The following is a 24804-nucleotide window of genomic DNA, read 5'->3' as shown; positions in this document are numbered from 1 at the left end:
TAAAGACATGTGGTTTTGATGGGCAGGGCCTTAGAAGCATACATAATAGGTTGGAAACTCTTCTTACCCTTTTAAAGAATACGTTATAAATACAGCTGAATGACCACAGATGTAGCTGTCAGTTATCGGTCTTGTTTTTTTTAAAACGGATTAGCTGACGAAAATAAATTATTATAAAAAGTTCAGACAGGTACAGTTTGAGACTCTTTAGGGATGGCGGCCGTTTTTGACGACTAAAGCATTACAGAAATAATCCCCACAACATATATTGCCTGACAGGAAAGGCAAAAAGTATAAATCGCGTACAACAGGCGTTCCTTCCAGATGTTGCTAGACTACAGCTCCCATCATCCCTCACCACTGGCCATGCGAGCTGAGGCTCATGGGAGCTGAAGTCCAGAACATCTGAAGAGCACCAAATAGAATACCCCGAGGTACATTGTAACTTGGGTTAACCATTCACGGGTGTCAAACACAGCCTGCTTGGGGTGGGTCTGTACATCAGGTTTGCATTCTGGGAGTGCTCCAGGGTGGGTCACAGGGCTAGGGAGGGCTGTGGCCTGGGAAAGCCTCCAGGGGCCCACACGGATAGGTCTAGAGCAGGCATAGGCAAACTCGGCCCTCCAGATGTTTTGGGACTACAACTCCCATCATCCCTATCTAACAGGACCAGTGGTCAGGGATGATGGCAGCTGTAGTCTCAACACATCTGGAGGGCCGAGTTTGCCTGTGCCTGGTCTACAGCGCATTCTTCCCAGCCTTACTGGAGAGACAGAGAGCGTACAGCACATTACAAAGTCAACACTAAAGGGTCTTTCAAATTTGGTCTTTCAAATTTTGAGACATAAAAATTTTAACAGAGTGCTGTATTAAATCCTGATGTCACTTATAGATGGTTTATGAAGAGGTTGTACTCATATCTAGTCCCCCTCCCCCTGCAGCTGAAAAATATATATGACATTGACACAGAAGAGTGACTAAGAAGGGGGAAAGCTTCAATTGAACATACCGCCCCAGGCATCTCATCTTAAAAAGGGGCCTAGGACGAAGGCAAAACTGTCCTGCTTTGTTTCGTACCAGTTTAAAGCTCTTGTAAAAGTTTCTTGTCACCAAGGATGGATAAATCTGTCCACTCCAGTTCCTCTTTTCCCCATTTTTTCACCTCACCACATTCTACATCAGTTTGTAATTTTTTTAAAAAGTCCTCACAAAATTTGTTACCGTTTTAGTGTGTATTCTGGCTAACGTACACGTTTTTGCATGCAATGTATTTTTCTATGTTGTTTATACTGACCTATGCATTGATATGTACATTTTCTGTTAACATGGGTGTTTTTGTACGAATCTTTTTTGTTGCCAAAGTGCATCGCAAAATTTGGAGGCGTGTGAATGTTGAAGGATGAGTGTGTTTCCTTTGCAAGCTGTTTCAGAAGTGGATAATTAAGGAGGGTTCTATTAAAAAGTGAATTGCGCTGAATTTCTGTCCCATCAATAGTTGCCACATACAGAGGTACCTCAGGTTAAGTAATTAATTCATTCTGGAGGTCCGTTCTTAACCTGAAACTGTTCTTAACCTGAAGCACCACTTTAGCTAATGGGGCCTCCCGCTGCTGCCGCGCCGCCGGAGAACGATTTCTGTTCTCATCCTGAAGCAAAGTTCTTAACCCAAGGTAATATTTCTGGGTTAGCGGAGTCTGTAACCTGAAGCGTATGTAACCCGAGGTACCACTGTACAGGGATGCAGGCTGATACACTGACATAAGCATGGCCTTATCAATGGTCCATTCAACAGCCTGTCCCATCTCCACTCCTGTTCCATCAACTGTCTGACATTTCTTTTTTCCTCCTCCCTCCCAATTCCTTTTCCTTTTGTGTCATTTCTTTTAGAATGCAAATACGAAGGCAGGGCCTGTTTTAGGAGTAACATTTGTAAGATTTTCTGACTGCTTTCTGGGTGTGTGGGCAAGTGCCGAAGAGCAAGATGAAAATGTTTAAAAATAAATAAACAAGCAAGCAATTCATAGATACTTGAAATAAAACAAAATAGATAAGCAGTCACCCTGCATCGCCAATATCAGATTGTTCCAGGGGGAATCAGCACCATTTGGAAAAACAATGAATCAAAGAGTTAAAAGAGTTTAACCCTACATTCGTTACCAGTTTGCAACAAGTCTAACCACTTGGCTATCTAAAATATCTACCGTAGCTCCGATCTTGAAAAACACAGACTGCACAGACGAGTGAAACTTTTTCAGCATGGCTAAGCATGGGACCTCGTTAATGAAAAAAGTTTCATCTCAAGATATGTAATATTACATTCTGCATCACCATTGCCTGCAGGAATATCTTTGGAAGAAGATAGCCTTATCATCTGGCTCCAGTCCTTTGGGCATATGCAGCTGCGACCAAAATGCCCATCCATCTTGTAATAAATAACACTGAAATGTCAGGTTATGAATCAAAATGCACAGGGCAAGAAAGATTCTAATCTGCAAAGCACGGAAGCAGTGCATAACTGAATGTCCACCTGGGCTTCGTATAAACCTAATGAGGATGGGCAGGCAGAGGCTACAACCGCCCCTCCATCTAAACAAAGACTTACTGTTTAGGGAAGCTTTTAATGTTTAACAGACCATTGTATTTTAATATTTTGTTGGAAGCTGCCCAGAGTGGCTGGGGAAACCCAGCCAGATGGGTGGGGTATAAATAACGAAATATTATTCTTATTATTATTATTACCCAATGCCTAATCTCACAAAGTTGCAATGACTGCTATGAGGTAGGCGAAAACCAAATGTCTGGACCCAATTTGCCAAGTGGAAAGAACTCCTGCCTGGCCCCCAAAATATGGCGGCCGACATTTGTCCAAAGCAAGGTCATATCATAGCAAAGCATAAAAAGAGGGTGGGTAGATGGGAGATTTGGTGAAGGGCACAAGAGGTCAGTCTTGGGCTGTGCCACGGTTTAAATTTCCTGTGGCCACGGCCCCTGCCAGCACTGATTGGCCAGTGAGGGCCACCCCTGGACATGGCTAAACAGTGATGAGGAGGGCATTGATCACCTCCACTGGCCGGATCAATGCGGGGCCAAAGGCCTGGCCACAACACCGCCTACCAAGTACAGTGGTACCTCAGGTTAAGAACTTAATTTGTTCTGGAGGTCCGTTCTTAACCTGAAACTATTCTTAACCTGAGGTACCACTTTAGCTAATGGGGCCTCCTGCCACCGGCACACGATTTCTGTTCTCATCCTGAAGCAAAGTTCTTAACCCGAGGCACTATTTCTGGGTTAGTGGAGTCTGTAACCTGAAGCGTCTGTAACCTGAAGCTTCTGTAACCCGAGGTATCACTGTAACTTAAGCAGACATGTCATACAACATATAAACACAAAGTGTGTAACATAAAAACATAAACAAACAAACAGGTTAAGTTAAACAAGATATTGTGAAGGATCTTAACACAGGGCTACCATCTTGGACCACAGCCTTGTTTACTTTGGAATGTGTAGTTCTGCCCTGCGAGGCAGAGACAAATCACCTACCCTCTAATTCTTTCCAAACAATACCTACTGTTTACTGCTAACTGGCTGCTTAAGAGTCCCCAGCGCACCCCTTCACATCAATTCAGAACAAACAACACGGGTATACCTGCCATGTGCTACTTCAAATCCAGCTGTTTCGGTGTGTCTTCCTAATCCCACACTGCCATTTGACTCTGAAATTTAGGAGTATTTGCTCAAGGGTATAAACAAGCCTTCTCAGGAAGCAGAGAGGAAACAAGACTGGAAGAGAGCAAGGGAGGGAGAGAGAGAGAGAGAGAGAGAGAGAGAGAGAGAGAGAGAGGCAGGGAGTTGTTGTTGTTGTTTATTCGTTTAGTCGTGTCCGACTCTTCGTGACCCCATGGACCAGAGCACGCCAGGCACTCCTGTCTTCCACTGCCTCCCGCAGTTTGGTCAGACTCATGTTAGTAGCTTTGAGAACACTGTCCAACCATCTCATCCTCTGTTGTCCCCTTCTCCTTGGGCCCTCCATCTTTCCCAACATCAGGGTCTTTTCCAGGGAGTCTTCTCTTCTCATGAGGTGACCAAAGTATTGGAGCCTCAGCTTCAGGATCAGTCCTTCTAGTGAGCACTCAGGGTTGATTTTTTTCAGAATGGAGAGGTTTGATCTTCTTGCAGTCCATGGGACTCTCAAGAGTCTCCTCCAGCACCATAATTCAAAAGCATCAATTCTTCGGCGAGCAGCCTTCTTTATGGTCCATCTCTCACTTCCATACATCCATACAGAGGCAGGGAGTATATTGGTGCAAAGCACAGGAGGGACCCAAATCCATCTTCACTGTAAAGCCCTAGAAAGACCCACGTTGGTCCGAGCACTTGACTCCAAAGCTAGAGACAGCCTTAAGCAAAAGGTGACTAGCTGGTTACTGCCTTTTGTAACAGCAGCGTTTTATGGGTGGCTGTTTACAGGTGGCTGCATGCTGCTAAAGATCACTCAAACAGCTAGAGGCGACTTTAGGGCAGTGCAAGCAGGGCAGCGGCAGTCGAGGATGGTGCTTTCTTAAAGCCTGATAAGAGCTTGCCGGGCTTTCGGGAGGAAGCACAAGGGCTCTAACAGGTGCTAGAGTCTTCTTACCTTTTTCCCAAAGATGGAGGGGGGGGGCAAATGTTGGCCTCGCACAGGGCGGCATATTATAAAGGTCTGCCACTGCAAACAGTGGTATGCATCTTCATTTCAATTCTGTTTTTTTTTTCCTGAAGCAGTTTTACAGAACTTCCTCAGTGGTGCTTTTTTTTTGGAAGCCTTGAAGCTTTAGGCTTGCTGACTCAGAGCAGACTGTCTTTCAGATCTGGGCTGAAAGATTCATGGTGGAATGATTGCAGCACCAAGGGATACTTTTTTTAGTTGGCTAAAGGTATATGCTGCCTTTCTGCTCATCAGGGACCATCGCAGGTTAGGAATGGAACATAGTATGCTTTAGATGTTGCTGGACTCTGGCTCCCATCAGCCACAGCCAGCACAGCCAGTGGTCAAGAATGATGGGAGTTGTAGTCCAACCTGGAGGGCAACATGTCAGCTACCTTTAAAAAAAATTTTTTTATTAAGAATTCCAACATAACAAATTATCAAAACATATCATCTCCATTATTTCCCCCATTCCCCCTCCCCAAAAAAGACCCTCCCTCCCCGCCAAGACTTCCCTCAGCTCCTTTCTCTGATTTTTCAACACATGTTATTCTCTGCATATTGTAAAATTGTAAAGATCCTTAAATTATCTGTTTGTTATGTAAACAATCAATAAATTTGTGTATGTTTATTCAAAACCTGCCAAGGAGTCCAATTCATTTTGTTTTTTTGTTAAAGAGCTTGCAAAATGTTTCCACTCTTCTTCAAAGTCACAGTTGTCCTTGTCTCGCAGTTTGTATGTCAATTTCACCAATTCTGCATAGTCCATCAATTTCTCTTGCCACTGTTCTTTTGTCGGGATTTCCTCATTCTTCCATCCTTGTGCTATTAAGACTCTTGCCGCCGTTGTAGCATACATAAATAAATTCTTTATTTTCCTTGGCAGGTCTTTTCCTACAATCCCTAACTAAAGTGCTTCTGTTTTTGTTTTTTTTACAAATGTTAATTTAAACATTTTCTTCAACTCATCATATATCATTTCCCAATTTTTTTTAATTTCTCTACATTCCCACCACATATGTTAAAAATCATGTCAGCTACCTTTAACACAGAGAATAAGGAACAAACTACAGAGCATAAGCATGAAACACAAAACAGAAGAAAACCAAGCAAGCAGCAAAAGTGAAAAGTGTCGCTGCAGCTTACCTGGACAGGGCTGACCTGGGGCCAGGTGTCTGTGAGGTCACTTCTGCATGGACCCACCAGCAGAACAGTCCAGTGTTCCTGCTTGAGCATCTGTGCAGTTCTGGAACTTGCAGGTGCCCAGTCCCCCCTCCAGGTAAGCAGCAGCGATGCCACGGGGGGGGGAGGGCAGTTTTATGCCCCCCCTCCCCCCACTGCTACTGATGCATGCTGAGTTCTACATCAGCACATGCACCTGCAAAAGGAGTTGCCAACTGGCTAAGCAAACAACAACAACAACAACCAGCCTGGCCCTGGTCCTTTCCTTTTAATTGTTTTGATATGCAGAAATCAGAAGGATATTTTTTTCAAAGGGTGGAGCTAAATAGTTTCACCTTCTAATTGCTGCTGTTCAAATGACTTTTAAAGGGGTCAGCCACACAGGCCAGTTTCAAAACTGGCAACTCCCAAGTTAGGGGGAAAAACTGGCAAATTCTGAAGTTCATGCAGGATGGGTTTAATAGGTGCTCTGTGATCCAACCTGCTTAAAATCCAGATTGCTGCCTTCTGAACGACCTGTAATTTAGAGGGCTGTAAACTCCAGAAAGTGGAGACAGTTAAATTGCTTAATTTAAGTTATGTCTGGTACAGATATCTGGAAGAGAAGTAGATTGCAGGCATGACAGAGAAGTGCTGGGAGTGGAAGCAGAAGTCGACTGCGCACTCTGCTCCTGTTAGCTTATCATCATGTCCAAATGGGTTCTCAAAGCTTATGAAATGCCAGCCCTTTCTAAACTTACTGTAGTAAAAAGTAAAGGTAAAGGGACCCCTGACCATTAGGTCCAGTCGTGGCCAACTCTAGGGTTGTGGCGCTCATCTTGCTTTACTGGCCAAGGGAGCTAGCGTACAGCTTCCGGGTCATGTGGCCAGCATGACTAAGCCGCTTCTGGCGAACCAGAGCAGCGCATGTAAACGCCATTTACCTTCCCGCTGGAAGTTTGTGCTTTCGAACTGCTAGGTTGGCAGGAGCAGGGACCGAGCAACGGGAGCTCACCCCGTCGCAGGGATTCGAACCACTGACCTTCTGATTGGCAAGTCCTAGGCCCCATGGTTTAACCCACAGCGCCACCCACGTCCCCCAAAAAACTTACTGCAGAGAAACCCATAAATCCCTCCTGCCGCCTGCAGGGGGATAGCCAGGGCATAGAGAAGAAAGTGAGTCCGCCTCCAGTGTTAACGTACTGTGAGCCAGGGACTCTGTACATTGAGAAGAGCTACGTACCTACACAGGTAGAGTCAGTAGGGACCAGCTTTTGTTTTTTGTTTTGGAAAAAAACAGGTATGTACCATGCTCCCTACCAATTCACCACCTTCCAGGAAGGTGCCTGCCAATTGCAAATAGGTCCCGCCAAAGCACTTCTGCTTGTACAGTATTGTTGATTGTCTCTATTACCTTCTGCCAATGTTTTTTTCCATGTAGGACATTGTACAAACATGTTTTAGGGAAGCATTATCCCTGTCACATCTCCAGCAGCTTTTTTATTTTTTAATTAAAAGTAATCAAATCAAACCTTAGTGTATCAAATACACCCCCTCCACTGGCTGAATTTCAGTTGTTGAAGGCACCCAACATTTCCCCCCTTTCTTTTTAACACCAAATGATTCCACCTGCTTCAAGCTCAAGATCACTTTTTGAGAATCATGGGCTCATGTCTTACATCCAAGGGGGTCTGGCTTTTAAGCATCTTCTGACCTCCTCTGTGCTTTTGCTTGTTAATCGTTGAAGGACACATCTGATTAGGTCACCATCATTTTGTTGTTGATTAGTCATTTAGTTGTGTCTGAATCTTTGTGACCCCATGGACCAGAGCACGCCAGGCACTCCTGTCTTCGACTGCCTCCCGCAGTTTGGTCAAACTCATGTTCATAGCTTCCACCATCATTTTGTTGTTGTTGTTTAGTCGTTCAGTCGTGTCCGACTCTTCGTGACCCCATGGACCAGAGCACGCCAGGCACTCCTGTCTTCCACTGCCTCCCGCAGTTTGGTCAGACTCCTGTTGGTAGCTTCGAGAACACTGTCCAACCATCTCATCCTCTGTTGTTCCCTTCTCCTTGTGCCCTCAATCTTTCCCAAGATCAGGGTCTTTTCCAGGGAGTCTTCTCTTCTCATGAGGTGACCAAAGTATTGGAGCCTCAGCTTCAGGATCTGTCCTTCCAGTGAGCACTCAGGTCTGATTTCCCTCAGAATGGATAGGTTTGATCTTCTTGCAGTCCATGGGACTCTCAAGAGTCTCCTCCAGCACCATAATTCAAAGGCATCCATTCTTCAGCGATCAGCCTTCTTTATGGTCCAGCTCTCACTTCCATACATCACTACTGGGAAAACCATAGCTTTAACTATATGGACCTTTGTCGGCAAGGTGATGTGTCTGCTTTTTAAGATGCTGTCTACCATCATTTTAGAGCAGGCCAAATAAGCACTTTGGGAAAGAATTGAAGGCAGGTATATTTTTTAGGACCAAAACTTAAGCCAGTGAAATTTATTGCCTGAACATATTGTATCAAGTGCCCAAGAACCTTCTTGGCAAGCTTAGCTTTAATTGTGTCTCAGCTGGAACTTAATGGAGTCAAAAGTAATCCAAAGCCTGTTAATTGATGCTATCACAGGTGTCTGTGGTATCTATTCACATACACTCCCCAGAGGAGTATAGGTCCTACAATGTAACTCACTCAGTCACCCTTATTTGGAGACATATCAGAAGAGCATTTTTATTTCTCTGGATATATTCATTTATGTGTTTAGGACGGAGTTGAACAAATGCTGCCTTGGCAGAGTGGTCTAATTGGCCATGTTTCTACGACAGCTAAATGGAACCTTTCATGTACAGCGTCAGTATCATATAGTACTTTGGGATAGTAATTTCTTGAGGTGGGTGCTACTTAGTTTCTCTTTCCCCTAAACATATTTTACTTCTGCAAATGTCTGAGTTCCTCTGAGCATGCTGATAACTCCCTTATGTTTTTCAGTAGCCCCATTTTCACTACAATCTACCAGCTTCATCTGGTACGCTGGCTGAGACCCTACCTGCCTGCAGACTGTCTCAGCAGAGTGGTGCATGATCTGGTTATCTCCCGCTTGGACTACTGCAATGTACTCTACATGGGGCTACCTTTGAAACTACCACTAATCCAGAATGTGGCAACTAGAGTGGTGACTGGGAGCGACTGCCAGGACCATATAACACCAGTCCTAAAAGACCTACTGTACATTGGCTCCTAGTATGTTTCTGAGCACAATTCAAAGTGTTGGTGCTGACCTTAAACCCCTAAACAGCCTCAGCCCTGTATACATGAAGGAGCGCTTCCATCCCTGTCATTCAGCCCAGACACTGAGGTCCAGCTCCAAGGGCCTTCTGGTGGTTCCCTCATTGTGAGAAGTGAAGCTACAGAGAGCCAGGCAGACGGCCTTCTTGGTAGTGGCACCTGCCCTATGGAATGCCCCGCCCCCCATCAGATGTCAAGGCAATAACTAAACAACCTTTAGAAGAAACCTGAAGGCAGCCTTGTATCAGGAAGTTTCTAACTTCTGAAGTTTTATTATGTATCTATATGTGTTGGAAGCTGCCCAGAGTGGCTGAGGCAACCCAGCCAGATGGGCCAGGTATAAATAATAGAATTATTATTAATTATTATTATTATTATTATTATTATTATTACAGTCTTGTTGGCAGTCAGCAGTTGGGTTTGCTTTTAGAGGGAGCTGTGTAGGGACTGGGCAAAACCCACCAGCAAGTTCCCTTGCACAGACTCAATTGAAATGAACCAAAGCTCTGCAAGAACACGAAGTTGCTTTAGTCGTGCAGTTCAATAAATCTTTATCAGGAGAACGTCCCTATGGAATATGGTCATTGCCAAAAAGAATTCCTAAGTGGAATTCCCAACACACACAAGCTCAAAGAGACAATAAATATCAATGTAGTTTTAGAATCAAGATATAGAAGGATAGATAAAGAGGCAGGGAATGAACAAATATAGGGCAGAAACTCTGACTTACTGTACCTACCATTGCAGTTACAGATGAGAAAAGCAAACAATTCCATGAAAATGCAAGTGACTCAGTCATTTAAGACACTTAAAAAGAAAATACATTTGATGCAGCATTTCATATATAGGACAGAATGCAGTAAGACATTATTAAGTTTAGATCCAGAAGCCATTTATGCAGCAAATGGAATCATCCACACACTTCCAAGAGGCAATAAATGTTAAGGTATATTATGGGAGTTTCTATGCTGCATGCTCACTTCCCTCTATTACAATTTAGAGTTGTATTGCTTGAATTGCGTTTTGCCTTTGGTTATTCAACACCTCCTCTGCTCCTAGATCATGTTTTCTTTTTCCACAGTGTGTCAGAGACAGACCAGGGATAGTGGACTTGCTTCTGGATACAGTGGTATCTCAGCTTAAGAAGTTACTTCGTTCTGGAGGTCTGTTCTTAACCTGAAACTGTTCTTAACCTGAGGTACCACTTTAGCTAACGGGGCCTCCCATTTCCGCCACCACACCGCTGCTGCGTGATTTCTGTTCTCATCCTGAAGCAAAGTTCTTAACCCGAGGTACTATTTCTGGGTTAGCGGAGTCTGTAACCTGAAGCGCCTGTAACCTGAAGCATCTGTAACCCGAGGTACCACTGTACATAGGTGCAGATTTCTCCTCTGCCAGTCTGCACGTTCTTCCAACTTGAGGGTGAGATTGTGACAAACTTATGAGGCTGGATCTACCATTAGGCAGAGCACAACAGTACTCTGCTCACTTGTGATTCCCAGCAACCGGTATTCAGAAGCATATCATCTCTGAGCTTAGTCATAGAATCATAGAATAGTAGAGTTGGAAGAGACCCTGAGGGTCATTGAGTCCAGGCCCCCTGCAAGGTAGGAATCTCACCAGAGCATCCATGACAGATAGCCATCCAACTTCTGCTTTAAAATCTCCAGTGAGGAGAGTCCACAACCTCCCAAGGGAGACCGTTCCTCTGTCAGACACGTCTTGCTGTCTGAAAGTTATTCCTGATATTTAGTTGGAATCAGAGTTGGCATTCATTGTTTCAGCTAGCCATAGGTGTAGTCTCTCTCCCCCACCCCCCCGGGTAATCACTGGTGGTCAAATATAACAATGAGCAATGGTCAAAGGAGAAAGGCAAAACAGAGAATACAGATATCCAGACACAATGATAGTAAGTAGCATTTGATCTGTTTTGTAATATCAGGGACATCCTTGATTCCTTGTGATGTCCAAAGGACCATTGCTTACAAACAAAACAAAACAAAACAAAACAAAACAAAAAACAGTAATTTAAACAGAAAAGAGCCACGTTTTAATGGCAAGAAAAAGATGAATTTCTCAAGGTGACAGCATGTGATGGCTTTTTTCTTTTCTGCATGATCTATTGTTTCCTTTAACACAAATACGAAGACTTTCCATAGGGAGAATGAGTCGTTTAACTGCATGGGATGATTGGCAGAACAGCTGGATAGTTCAAGCATGCCTCTCTATCGTCTTTTCCCTCCATTTGGTTTACTTCTAAGATGCCAATTTTCGTGATATATAATTTTCGTTGGGATTGGAAATGGGAATGGACGAATGAAACCTTAATTATAGGCAATGGAAGAGAAAAATCTCCCTATTTTTATAAAGGCAAGGAGTGAGATTGGGGGAAGGGGGGAGAGAAGGGGAAGAAATAGGAAGAACCACTGTCAGCACAAAAGAAAAAAGAATCTGAACTAGGGCCTGAGAAATCTGCCCATCAAACTTAGTTACATTTGAGGATCTCAGTGAAATCCTGTGTGCTCCAATGCAGAACTGGAGCTCCTTTGTGAGTTGTTGGAAAGTTCTTAGGGCAGAGGAGAAGACTGTAGGTTCTCACATGGCTGGGCCTTTTCCAGGGTGTAGTACCAGCTAAGGGATCCGACTGAGGGGTTAAGACAAAAGTTGCAGTTATCCTTCCATGTGAACCAAGTGTGCCTTTTAGAATGTACCTTGGGCTCCTTTTCAGCTGCACATTGCAGAGTCGATATTGAGTGGGCAAACTGTATTTCAAAAATATTTGTCCACCATTACAGAACTTCACGTTGGGACCTTCCTTTGTGGGAAACACATAGATCAGTGGTAGAGCACATGATTTGCCTGTAGGAAGTTCTAGGTTCAATCCCCAGCATCTGGAGGTAGGGCTAGGAAACATGCCTTTTGAAATCATGGAGAACTACTCCTAGTGTAGGCATAAACAATATTGAACTAGATGGACCACTGGCATGACTCAGCATAACATGGCTTTTTAAAAGATCAATGATAAGGTCTCACTAAAGAAGGGTGAGTCTGCCAATTTTGCTTTCTCTCCCTGTTTCTCGTTTTCCAAATCCTAAAGTTCAGTTCTCAACATTTCTGCATTGGTTTGCAATTTTTTAAAATAAGAGAACTCATGAAATTTCACATGCCTTTTAGTGCAAATCTCTCCTAAATATACACATTTTTGTTAGGCAATTTTGCCTAATATACACCACTTTGCAAAGCGATTTCCCTTTATGGAAACCATTTTTCTACACATTACAGTGGTACCTCGGGTTACATACACTTCAGGTTACAGACGCTTCAGGTTACAGACTCCGCTAACCCAGAAATAGTACCTCGGGTTAAGAACTTTGCTTCAGGATGAGAACAGAAATCGTGCTTCAGTGGTGTGGCGGCAGCAGGAGGCCCCATTAGCTAATGTGGTGCTTCAGGTTAAGAACAGTTTCGGGTTAAGAACGGACCTCCGGAACGAATTAAGTACTTAACCCGAGGTACCACTGTACTTGGCTGGAAAGTTGCACTGCAAAATTTGGAGAAGTTCAAATTTTGAAGGATGGCTCTTTCATGTATTGGTTCAGAAAGGTGCAAGGTATTAAATAGTGCTTGTGGGGGCAAACTACTGCCAGCAAATAATACCTGGCTTGAAGGATTCGCACTGGCTGCCAACCTGCTACTGGGCAAAGTTCAAGGTGTTGATACTAACATATAAGTTGCTATACAGCTCAGGACCAGGTTGCCTGAGAAACGGCTGTATCCCTTATACACCCAGCAGACTGCTGCAGTCTGCTCTCAGAGGATTTACAAGCAGCTTAAATTTACCTGCTGTACTGAAGAAGGGCTGGAGGTATTTAATTTTATATTTCCTCATGGCTGCAGTGCAGAAAATCATGAGGAAATGTAAATCAAAGTTGAGCATATCCTCATCCTCGCACTTTATAAACTTCTTCCTTATTTGTTACAAAGTCAAAACAGCATGACATTTTGACAACTGATTTCTCCCCCTCTATAGGAGAAGGCACTTGCCTTTTCAGACACATTCTTCTCTGTCCTTCAAAGGCCAGGGTTCTCCCCTCCCTGTGAAAAATGTTATCTTCCTTGAGCTATTCCAAGTATAACTCACAGTAGCACTGTGGACTGTGAAGGATTATATTGTGTTGCTGATTGCCACATAATTAACAACAAGTGCCCATGCTTTGCACACAGGTTACAGAATAACAAAGAGAAAAGTTTTGGAAAATTGCAAGTAAGAGGGACGTGATAGAGGTGTATAAAATCATGCAGGAAAATGGAGAGGGAACCTCCTCAATCTTCCTCTGATAGTACTGGAACTCTGGTATATACTGGAATATCAGTGGGGCCCTGACTGACTCCAACTACAAAGGTTGAGGCTGCTGAAGAGGCCAGAGACCATCTTGGCTGTGAGTTCTGGAAGACCTGCTCCCTGCCTTGCAGGCCTTTTCCCACCTGGCTTGTGAGAGAGGAGCCTGGACTGACTCCAACTACAAAAGCAGAGGCTGCTGAACAGACTCTTAGACTGGAGGATTGCTTTGGTGCTTGTTGTTGCTATTGATATTAATTTTGTGTATCTTTATTTTAGACCTTCCACAGATTTGGTGGAAATTGTTCAATTTGGCTGTGCACTTTTTGATGTTTTATTTATTGTTTATGGTTGCTTTTGCACTTGCAGGACATCTTCGGGAGAAGAAAAGGCTGCTGTGGGTATCAGGTTACTCACTGTGAACGTGATGCAACTGGCTCACATTTCATACACAACCAAAAGATGGCAGCCAAAGATGGTGTTAGGAGAAGACAGAGATATAAGCCAGTCAGTATTCAACTTAGCATAAGGAACACCATTTTATAGTTTGGGTAACCATTTTATAAAGTACATAACCAGGGAGTGAACTCAGGGGTCTGAAGTGAAAAACAACTCCTAATAGGCCATAGGAAATGTGTGGGCAGCTGAAACATCAGCTACTGATAACCGCAGATTTGGTCAGAGACAGATCAGGCTACAGAACACAGAATGAGAAACTGGTCTTGGATATGCAAGGGGGAGCAGGTGCTTGTGGAAGTAGGAAGGAGGGTTTGTGAGCCTGCTGTAAGCAAAAGTATGTAATCTGCTGGATTTTGCTGTAAAGGTGCGCTCACTCTTTGGAGCATTAGCCCAGAGATACCCTGCTGTTGCACACTGCAGCTTTATTAAAGCTAAAAAAAAGGTAAAGGACCTCTGGACGGTTAAGTCCAGTCAAAGGTGACTATGGGGTTGTGGCACTCATCTCACTTTCAGGCTGAGGGAGCCAGCGTTTGTCCACAGACAGCTTTCCGGGTCTTGTGGCCAGCATGACTAAACTGCTTCTGGCGCAATGGAACATGGTGACGGAAACCAGAGCGCATGGAAACACTGTTTACCTTCCCGCCGCAGCAGTACCTACGGTGATACCTCGAGTCACAAACGCCTCAGGTTATAAATGCTTCATGTTACAAACTCCGCTAACCTGAAAGAGTTACCTCGAGTTGAGAACTTTGCCCCAGAATGAGAACAGAAATCGTGTGCCAGCAGCGCAGTGGCAGCAAGAGGCCCCATTAGCGAAAGCACCCTTCTACTTAAGAACAGTTTCAGGTTAAGAACGGACCTCCAGAATGAATTAAGTTCGTAACTAGAGGTACCACTGTATTTATCTACTTGCACTGTGAAATATACTCAGAGTCACAAAGTGATTTCATGCTCTTTATTCAGCTCATAGTGGTGAGGAGGAATGAATGAATGTCCCCTCAAAGTACCTGCTTTATGTACATTATTTACACAATGGGCTGCACATGATTGGCTAATTCCGGAATTCTACTGTAAGCCAATCAGGTTGTGGATTCACTTCTATCTGGAGCATGATTGGGTAGTTCCTGCCAACCAATCATACTGCTGCATTGTTCTAGGACCAATCAGACTGCTGCATTCTGAATCCTATTGTTCTAGAACCAATCAGACTGCTGCCTTTTGGATCCTATTGTTCTAGGACCAATCAGACTGCTGCCTTTTGGATCCTATTCAACTCAGTACATAACACACTGTTTTGCTTTCGAACTGCTAGGTTGGCAAGAGCTGGGACTGAGCAACGGGAGCTCACCCCGCCATGGGGATTCGAACCGCCAATCTTCTGATCGTCAAGCCCAAGAGGCTCAGTGGTTTAGACCACAGCGCCACCAGCGTTCCTGCAGCTTTATTAGCTCTTACTAATAAAGAGACGTACCTTGACTGCCTGTGTGAGAGCCTCTTCTGTTCCCTGTCTGTTAGTCCATTCAGGGAGTGGTCCCTATTGGGAGCCACCCCACTCCCTGAATTTATCCAGCAATGGGCTCTGCAGATAAATAACCAGTGCTGTGCAGACAGCCGTGGGCTTGGATCTAAGACTGCATCTCTCTCTGTGAGGGGTGGGGTGGGGGTCTGTGGGCTGCAGGAAACTTTCAGAGCTTGTGCCTGGATTCTCAGCGGCTCCTTAAAACATGTGCTGCTGTGACCACAGCAGGTGCTTTCTGTTTCAATGACTAGAAACTGCTGAAAACTTTCTGTTTCACCAGGCCTATGCAGGCAATTGAGAATACACATTTCCACAATGATTAATTGTTGTCTGTTTTTATATGGTTTTAATATATGATTTTATGAATTATTGTTGTAAACTGCTTTGCTTTTTTAATGAAATAGCTGCATATAAAGAAGAAGAAGAGTTTGGATTTGATATCCCACTTTATCACTACCTGAGGGAGTCTCAAAGCGGCTAACATTCTCCTTTCCCTTCCTCCCCCACAATAAACACTCTGTGAGGTGAGTGGGACTGAGAGACTTCAGAGAAGTGTGACTGGCCCAAAGTCACCCAGCAGCTGCATGTGGAGGAGCGGAGACGCGAACCCGGTTCACCAGATTACGAGTCTACCGCTCTTAACCACTACACCACACTGGCTTGTGTGTGTGTGTGTGTGTGTGTGTGTGTGTGTGTGAGAGAGAGAGAGAGAGAGAGAGAGAGAGAGAGAGAATATAGATGAATGGGACACCAAAATTTTGGCACATCCCTCACAATATATTTTTTTTGGGGGGGAGGGGATTTCCAATTATGGGTCCTAACTGGTTCCGTGCTTCGTTGTGAGGAGAGCAAAATCTGGAATGATCATGGACAAGACTTATTCCCATGTGGCAGAAGGAGGACTCATTGCATGGAGGCAAAATATGTCCCTTAGGGCACGTACTATAGGGTTGCCATATTTCAAAAAGTGAAAATCCGGACACAAAAGTTGTTGAGCTTTGAACTATTTTGAAGTAAATTTGCCGAAATCTACACTTCCAACATGGGCTGCCGTATGTCTGGATTTTCCCGATTGGACACTGTTGCCAACAGCCGAATCCCAATAATGTCTGGGAAATTGTGTACGTATGGCAACCCTAACATACTAAAAATAAGTACTTTGAATTGCACAGGAATCTATTGTATCCACCCCTGTCCTTTGGGGTTCTTGGAAAAGATGATTCCTTTCAATGAACTCACTCCTCCTACCTACTGCTAAGATGGACAGCTCCCTGGTTTTCAGCTAACGACATGGCCAATATATAATAATGAAGATGAATTACAATATTAAATGAATCAGTGACAGTTTACAGACTTTGCTACTAGATCTGGTAGAACATTATCATTATTTGTATGATCGAAGGAAGAAAGATAAATTTGCAGACCAAAACTGTATGTTCATACAGTAGCTATGGGATTGTGCTAAGAACTCTGATCTGGTCCAAGACCACTGCTTTCCCTTTTATGAATGCGGAACTGGTCCTGGATATGGGAGGGGGAGGGGTGCTTCTGAAAGGCGGAAGGGGGTTTGTGAGTCTGCTGTAAGCAAATAGTGTCCGGGTGGAATTTCCGAAAATTGTTGAAATGTTCTTTGCAGATGCATTCTTTGCAAAATTTCTAAGGAGGAACAGACAGGTCTATGGGTGTTTGACACATTTTTAGTTTGGGCATGTTCAAAATTTAAACAAATCCTGTGTTGTCTCCTATTTGTTGAATTTTAGGCTGCAAATGCCTTGGGCCAGTGTGTGATCCTTTACGTTATGTAAAGGACCACACACATGAATGGCAAAGCAATGATGAAACATAACAGTTTGTAAAATGAACGCAATCTTCTTTACACAAGCATGATCAGTGAAGTTCATCCCTGAAGGTTGTCTATTTTTTTGTTTTGAAACCTAAATGCTTCCCTGGCCATTAAATCCCAATGAGATAATAAGATCAATGGTGAAGCCCTCTTTTTACTAGCCTTACAACTAGCACACAAAATTGTTCATCTGCAGCAATAAGAACATGGGCAATGGAGCAAAGCAGCAACAATTTATTGCTATTTGAAAGTCATGAGTGGCCTATAATTTGGATGAGTATATCCACAACAATTTCTCAAAGAATTCCCATAACAGATAAGAAGCAACAGACCTATCTGTATGCAGGTTAAAGAAACAGAATTCCCATAACAGATAAGAAGCAACAGACCTATCTGTATGCAGGTTAAAGAAACAGGGGGCTTGAAGATGGTACCAATAAACTTCTGAAGATATAAATGAATCACATGGCATAACACAAGATGGCAAGGGCTGCATGCAGAAGGTCCCAGGTTTCTGTTAAATATTGTTGGCAGGGACATCCCGAATGCCTTTAGGGAGGTATTTTTATACGCAATGGCTGCAGCTCGGACTTTGGTGGCAAAGGGGTGGAAGGAAGAAGCCCCGACAATAACGGATTGGCATAACAAGCTACAAGAATTTGCTGAAATGGCGCAGTTGACAAATAGCCTGAGAGGCAATTCAAAACAAAAATTTATGGAAAAGTGGGATAGATATAAGATATCTGTTCAAAAATATAGTAAAGCTCCGCTATCTATGTTAGCATTCGATTGACGTTGGAGAGAGACTGAGTTGAGAAATAAGACCAAGGGTACATATTGATATAGGAATGTATTAGATAAAATGTAAAGAAATATATAATAATAAAAGTACATTCATCTGTAAAAAAAGGAATATACAACGGGATAGACAGGAAGTCCAAAGTGTTGGTACATATATGATTTTGGAATAGTTTTTTGCCCCTGTTTCTTTTCTTTAGGTATACAAACCTTGTGTATAAACTTTGTATACATGCTGAAAATTATACTATGATAAGCCTTGTGATGTAATATGATAATGTTTACCGATGTAACATAAGAAGGTTAATAAATAAATAAAACTCAAAAAACAACAACAACCATGTAGAAGGTCCCAGGTTCCATCCCTGCCATCTCAAGACCTTCTGCATGCAAGACATTACATTTCTTCAAGAACTATATTGACCAAGTCAATATGAACATGCAAACTCCCCCTGCTGAATCAGATGAGTTCCCAGTGGCAGCTGGAGAAGACAGAGGAGCTTTCAAGCAGGGTAATAGTACTATTTTTTATAAAAAGGAAGAACCCGCCCATTATCTGTTCTCTCCCTGTTTAAAATTTTATAAACCTTTTTCATCTAGACCTCACATCCCAAAGATACAGAGATGTTTGCTTAAACCAGAGCTAAGCAAACATTTTTGAATTTTCCAATATGCACCAGGCACAGAAAAAACATCATCGATCGGGCAGACTAGATGTTTTTGTTATTTACATTCCAGTGTGTGTCCATCCCTCACACATACTTTGCTGAGAAGAGATGCACATTTGAGACTATTCAATACTAGACTGTGTGGCACTGGCAGCCAAAACCATTTATTTATGGCACCCCCCCTTCTTTGTCTTCCTAGCAAAAGCCTCATCTCACTACAAACAACTTATTCATGTAAGTAACACCGGAATGTACAAAATAAAATAAAAAAGTCTTACAAAAAGCAAGGTTAAGTAAGGTGTTAGGTTTTCCCAACTTCAATAAACATTCTGATTCTCTGGCGGCAGCTGCGTCGACTGTTGAAATTCAATGACTGACCTCTTCTCCTTCGGAAGCTGAACTGTTTATGAACATTCTGTGTCATCATGTCAGCTCAGCTCACAAGTGAAAACAGGGAATTTGCATGCAACAGGTGGGAAGCTTTAAAACCCCAAAGCAACGTAATATTTCTTAAAAGGACTGCTTTCACTTGTTTTAGATGCAAAGGAGAAGAGACTCCCTAAACCCAACTTACAGGGGGACACTTACTGGAAAATCTTCTACTAGCTATATAGTATATATATATATATATATATATATATATATATATATATATGCGTGTCATTTAGGCCACATTAAAAATTATGGTCCTTAGGAAAAGCAGTTTTTAATATTCTGGGCCTAATGTTGCCAGTGTCATTCTGACACTAATTCACCCAATGAATTTTGCACTTTTGTCATAAAAGTGTCACCCACACATCGTTACCAAATGAATTACACCGCGACCCACTTAGAGCGTCCTCTAATGTAATAAAATTCTCCTTAAAGGAAACATTTGATATGATGAGTGAAATCAAATTACTGTGGTTTGTCCCTGGTATAGCAATTCTTCTCCTAATGAAGATTTAATGAAAACAATCATTCTACCGGGCTTCACAGAGATGCGAACTTCTTGCCACCACACAACCTGTTTCAGAATAGTGTTCTTAAAAGCAGATTTACAGGGCAATTCTATATTTTATATGGGACTCCAAAGTAAGACCCATTAAGTTCAATGAGCCTTACTCCCAGACAGATAAGTGGGTATAGGACTGCAACCTTAAAACAATAATATTACCACCCAGCAAAGCAACACTTTTTTTGTGTACACTTCAAGTTTTCCACATATTTTTCCAATACTTATTTCCAGCAGCAGACTATTTTATCATACCCAAATACATCCTATTCATTAGGCTCTTGATCTCATTGTTTGGCAACAAAACATTTGAGACATTTAGCAGACTCAGATGGTTTCAAACAGGAAGCCACCAGTCCAGGTTGAGATTCCGAATAGCTCAGTGATGTGCATCCATGGGTGCTATGTATTTATTTGCTCATTATACTCCTATTTCCTTCCTCACTATGGGTAAATGGAAAATGACAAAGATCCAAACCTGCTGCATCAACTCCCATAGAATAATTGACTCATTTTTGTTATTTTATTTTTAAAAATCACTAGTTTTAAATTATCATCATCATCATCATCATCATCATCATCACAGCCCAGCTTGCAATGGTGGGAAGAATAAAGAATAAAACATACAGAATTTAAACTTCTGCTGCTCTACTTGGTTATTTTTCTTTCCTTTTTTGATTTGCCAAATCTCACCTGTCTATGGACAGTAAAGGCATATGCCTTGCCTCCCCTAAAAGTCTGATCCTAATCTTTGTGGGGTTTGCAGCCTAAATCACAAGTGCATGTTTTGCTAGACAAGCACAGGGTTAGTTCTTGAACTTCTTAGAGAGTACTCTGTGTGTGGTCACTTGCTTTGGGTGGGAACTCTGTAACAAAGGAGAAAATCCTTTATACTTCCTTTTGCCTGTGAGGAGATTCTCCCTTCCCACCATGCCTGCAAGCTGACCAAATATGCATGGCTAAAGCCCTTGCTTTCAGCCATGTTAGCCATGACTACCAACTTTTACTTTGCTGTAACTTAGAAGTATTTTTCTGCACACTACTTTAATGTATCTGCTGTCTGCATTGAAATGTAAGTAAACACTTTCCCACCTATCTTACTAAAATGTGTGGTTCATTCTCTGCAACAGGGATGAAGAGGGGGAGCTCATTAAATGATCGGTCTGTGATCACTTAGAAAAAGATGCTGTGATTACTAAGACCCAGCATGGGTTTCTCTAAAACTAGTAATGCCAGTTGTCTTTGTCCATGGAGTTTTCTTGGCAAGGATACTGGAGTGGCTTGCCGGTTCCTCCTCCAGGTGGATCACGTTTGGTCAAAACTCTCCACTATGACCTATTCATCTTGTGTGCCCTGCTCGGCGTAGTTCATAGCTTCTCTGAGTTCTTCAAGCCCCTTCGCCACGGCAAGGCAGTGATCCATGAAGGCAGTGAGAGATTTTACTTTCTTGGGCTCCATGATCACTGCAGATGGTGACAGCAGCCACGAAATTAAAAGACGCCTGCTTCTTGGGAGAAGGGCAATGACAGGCCTAGATAGCATCTTGAGAAGTAGAGACGTCACCTTGCCAACAAAGGTCCGTATAGTTAAAGCCATGGTTTTCCCAGTAGTGATGTATGGAAGTGAGAGCTGGACCATAAAGAAGGCTGATCGCCGAAGAATTGATGCTTTTGAATTATGGTGCTGGAGAAGACTCTTGAGAGTCCCATGGACTGCAAGAAGATCAAACGCATCCATTCTTAAGGAAATCAGCCCTGAGTGCTCACTGGAAGGACAGATCGTGAAGCTGAGGCTCCAGTACTTTGGCCACCTCATGAGAAGAGAAGACTCCCTGGGAAAGACCCTGATGCTGGGAAAGATGGAGGGCACAAGGAGAAGGGGGGCGACAGAGGACGAGGTGGTTGGATAGTGTTTTCGAGGTTACCAGCATGAGTTTGACCAAACTGCGGGAGGTAGTGGAGGACAGAGGTGCCTGGCGTGCTCTGGTCCATGGGGTCACGAAGAGTCGGACACGACTAAACGACTAAACAACAACAAAAGTAATGCCAGAGGAAACTCCTTCCTTTTTTGGTAGAGCTACAAGCTTGGTGGCACAGGGAAATGCTGTGGACATAGTGATTTCAGTGAAGGTTTTTGCCAGGTCCACCACCATATTCTTGCAGAGAAACTGGTAAACTGTGGGCTGGACAAGGTAACTTTTAGGTGGATTTGTAGCTTGTTGACTGACCAAACTCAAGAGGGCTCACCAACCATTCATCATCATCCTGGGAAAAAAGTGAAGTGGGGACTGTCTGGGGGGTCCACTGTTGTTCGACATCTTTATGAATGACTTGGATGAAGGAATTGAGGAGTTGCTCATCAGATTCGCAGATGACTCCAAGCTAATGCCACAGAAGACAGAATCAGGGTTCAAAATGATTTTAATAGATTGGAGAACTGGGCTCAAACTAACAAAATGAATCTCAATGGGGGCAAATGTAAGGTTCTACACTTAGATAGGAAGAACCAGCTGCAAATATAAGATGGGGTGCATGTGAAAAGGATCTAGCAGTCTTAGTAGACAATAAGCGTAACATGAGTCAACAGTGTGATGCAGCAGTAAAAACAAAGCTAATGCTATTCTAGGCTGCATCAACAGAAGTATAGTGCCTGGATCAAGGGTAGTAATAGTACCACTCTATTCTGCATTGGTCAGACCAGACCTGGAGTACTGTGACCAGTTCTGGGTGCCACATTTTACGAAGGATATTGACAAGCTGGAACATGTGCAAAGGAGGGCGTCCAAGATGACCAAGGGTCTGGAAACCAAGCCTTATGAGGAATGGTTGAGGAAGCTGGGTAAGCTTACCCTGAAAAAGAGGAGACTAAGAAGACTATCTAAAGGGCTGTCACATGGAAGATGGAGCAAGCTTGGTTTCTCCTGCTCTGGAGAGTAGGACTTGAAGCAATGGCTTCAAGTTATGAGAATTGAGATTCTGACTAAACTTCAGGAAGAACTTTCTGACAGTAAGAGCTGTTCAACAGTGGAACCGTCTCCTTTGGAAGGTGGTGGACTGTCCTTCCTTGGAGGTTTTTACGTGGTGGTTGAATGAGCACCAGTCATGTATGATCTAGTTGAGATTCCTGCATTGTAGGGAGTTGGACTAGATGATCCAACAATTCTATGTTCCTTCAGTGACACTCTGGCCCACGATCACCAAGACGAAAAGTAATTTCAGCATGATTGGATGAAGTCTTCATTAAAATATAGTAGGAAGCAGTCCTTTTTTCCAGACCTATTAGGAGTGATCACATCTCTCAGGAGTGGCACTGGGTATTAAGAGCCATTGGTGGCCACACCCTTCTTCTTCTTTTAGTGGAAGGAAAGCTTTCTGCAGATGGTCAGAGGCAGACTTAGTGTTTTGAAAGACTGCGTGGCAGAACACTGTTATTGAAAGCAGGATGTGGCTAAACCCTGTTTGACCCTGTCTCTAAAGAGCCCTGAGAGTGAGCGAGTGAAATATAGGTGGCCCCCTTTCAGCATAAACACAATATTCTTGTCCAGCCGGAACACTGACCACAGACTTGTGCCAAACCTGCCTGCCATTATACAAAATGATGAACTGCCCGGTTCCTTCTTCTTTCCAACGGGGTTTATGCTCGATGGCTTTTGACTCAAAGAAACAGACTCCCCATCTCTCTCTCCCTCCCTCCCTCCCTCTCTCTCTCTCTCTCTCTCTCTCTCTCTCTCGGCACAGTGGTGGCGATGGGAGGACTCGGTGTGCATGCTAAGAGCACAGAGCCCTCGCCCCCTCCGCTTTCAAGGCTCTCGCCCCCCTCCACTCATTTCCTGCCCCACCTTCTCTTCCCATAGCCTCTGCCTGCTCCCTCCATCCTCAACTCCTGTCCCAACCCAGCCGGTATGACCGAGAAGAGACCGGTGTGCTGCCTTTGTGACCTCTGTGCATTCCTTTCTATTGAAAAGGGGGAGATAGAAAAAAAACAACAACTCTCCGGGAAATACAGTGTGGAATGTACAACTTGGGAAGCAAAACAAGGATGCTCTCATCACTTCCACGACTAGCGTTGCGCTCTCGAGACAATACAGCTGCCATTCACCGAAACACACTCAGTTCGTAATACCGGGAGGTTTCCCCCATCCTCCTCCATTCCTATGATGAGAAGCGAACCCTCCACACCCCTTCTGCACCCCAAACCTTCTTTTCTCCCGAGTCCCGACTCCGCATCCAGCATGCCCAATCCACTTAGAATCCCACCCCCCTCCCAGAAGCAGCCGAAATGAAACAATACAGCCCTCGGGAGCAGCCAGAGACGCCTTTGTTTCCCAAGCGGAAATCCTACCTCTCAGACTTGTCACATCTTCTCTTCCTCGGAAAAGCCCAAACGCACCGGAGTTGTTATTGTTGTTGTTGGTTGGGGGGGGGGCGAGGGAAGGGTGGGGGGAGAGGAGGCGGAGAACCTCCACCCTAATTGTTAATAAAGCAAAATCTGGAGGAATCCTCTGACCTGCCACCAGTTGTCGAGCGCCGTCATCCTTACCTCCTGACGTTTAAAGCCTTTTCGGACCATTAATGCCACAAGCCCCCTTGCTAACTCACGCTCCCTGAATACTCCCTTGCTCAAAATGTCTGAAATAGTTTGGAAGGGCAACAGGGGTTTGACAGGCACACACACACCAGACGCTTGGGCTGGGGAATTTCGTGGCGCGAGCTGCTTTGTGTTGCGGGGTTCCCCTCCCTTCCAAAGGACCAAACCTAACACGTCAAGGAAATTAAAAACAAAAGCAGTATGCCCGAGGTAAGATTTCTTTTGACTTGGGATAGGCATGCAATTTCTGTTCGGCGCTATAACAGGGTCCTTGCATAAAAATGCAAGGATAATTCTAACAGCCCCCTCCTGAAGCTTGCGCTCCTTTCTCCCATGATTCTGGTACTAACATGAGGAAGGCTTATTCTCTTTGCCTGACAGGTATTTGGGAAAACTTTAAAACAAGCAAAACGGAATTCTTTCGAAGGGAAAAATGGGGAGCTATACAGGGCAAACCAAACAAGGGA

At 43.7% G+C, this 24804-nt stretch overlaps 1 protein-coding gene across 1 annotated transcript in view; it reads right to left on the bottom strand.

The window, feature by feature from the left end:
• The window catches only part of KCNMB2 (potassium calcium-activated channel subfamily M regulatory beta subunit 2), a 215938-nt gene extending 191498 nt beyond the window's left edge, over positions 1-24440 (bottom strand). The window contains exon 1 of the mRNA XM_053390594.1: positions 24092-24440. The gene's annotated coding sequence lies outside the window, so the exon portion shown is untranslated. The remainder of the gene's footprint in view (positions 1-24091) is intronic.
• Between the last annotated feature and the right edge of the window lie 364 nt (positions 24441-24804).

This window comes from Podarcis raffonei, chromosome 5 (assembly GCF_027172205.1).
Source record: "Podarcis raffonei isolate rPodRaf1 chromosome 5, rPodRaf1.pri, whole genome shotgun sequence".
NCBI lineage: Eukaryota > Metazoa > Chordata > Lepidosauria > Squamata > Lacertidae > Podarcis > Podarcis raffonei.
Note: the sequence above shows the minus strand (reverse complement) of the source record. Positions and strands in the feature narration are given on the sequence as shown.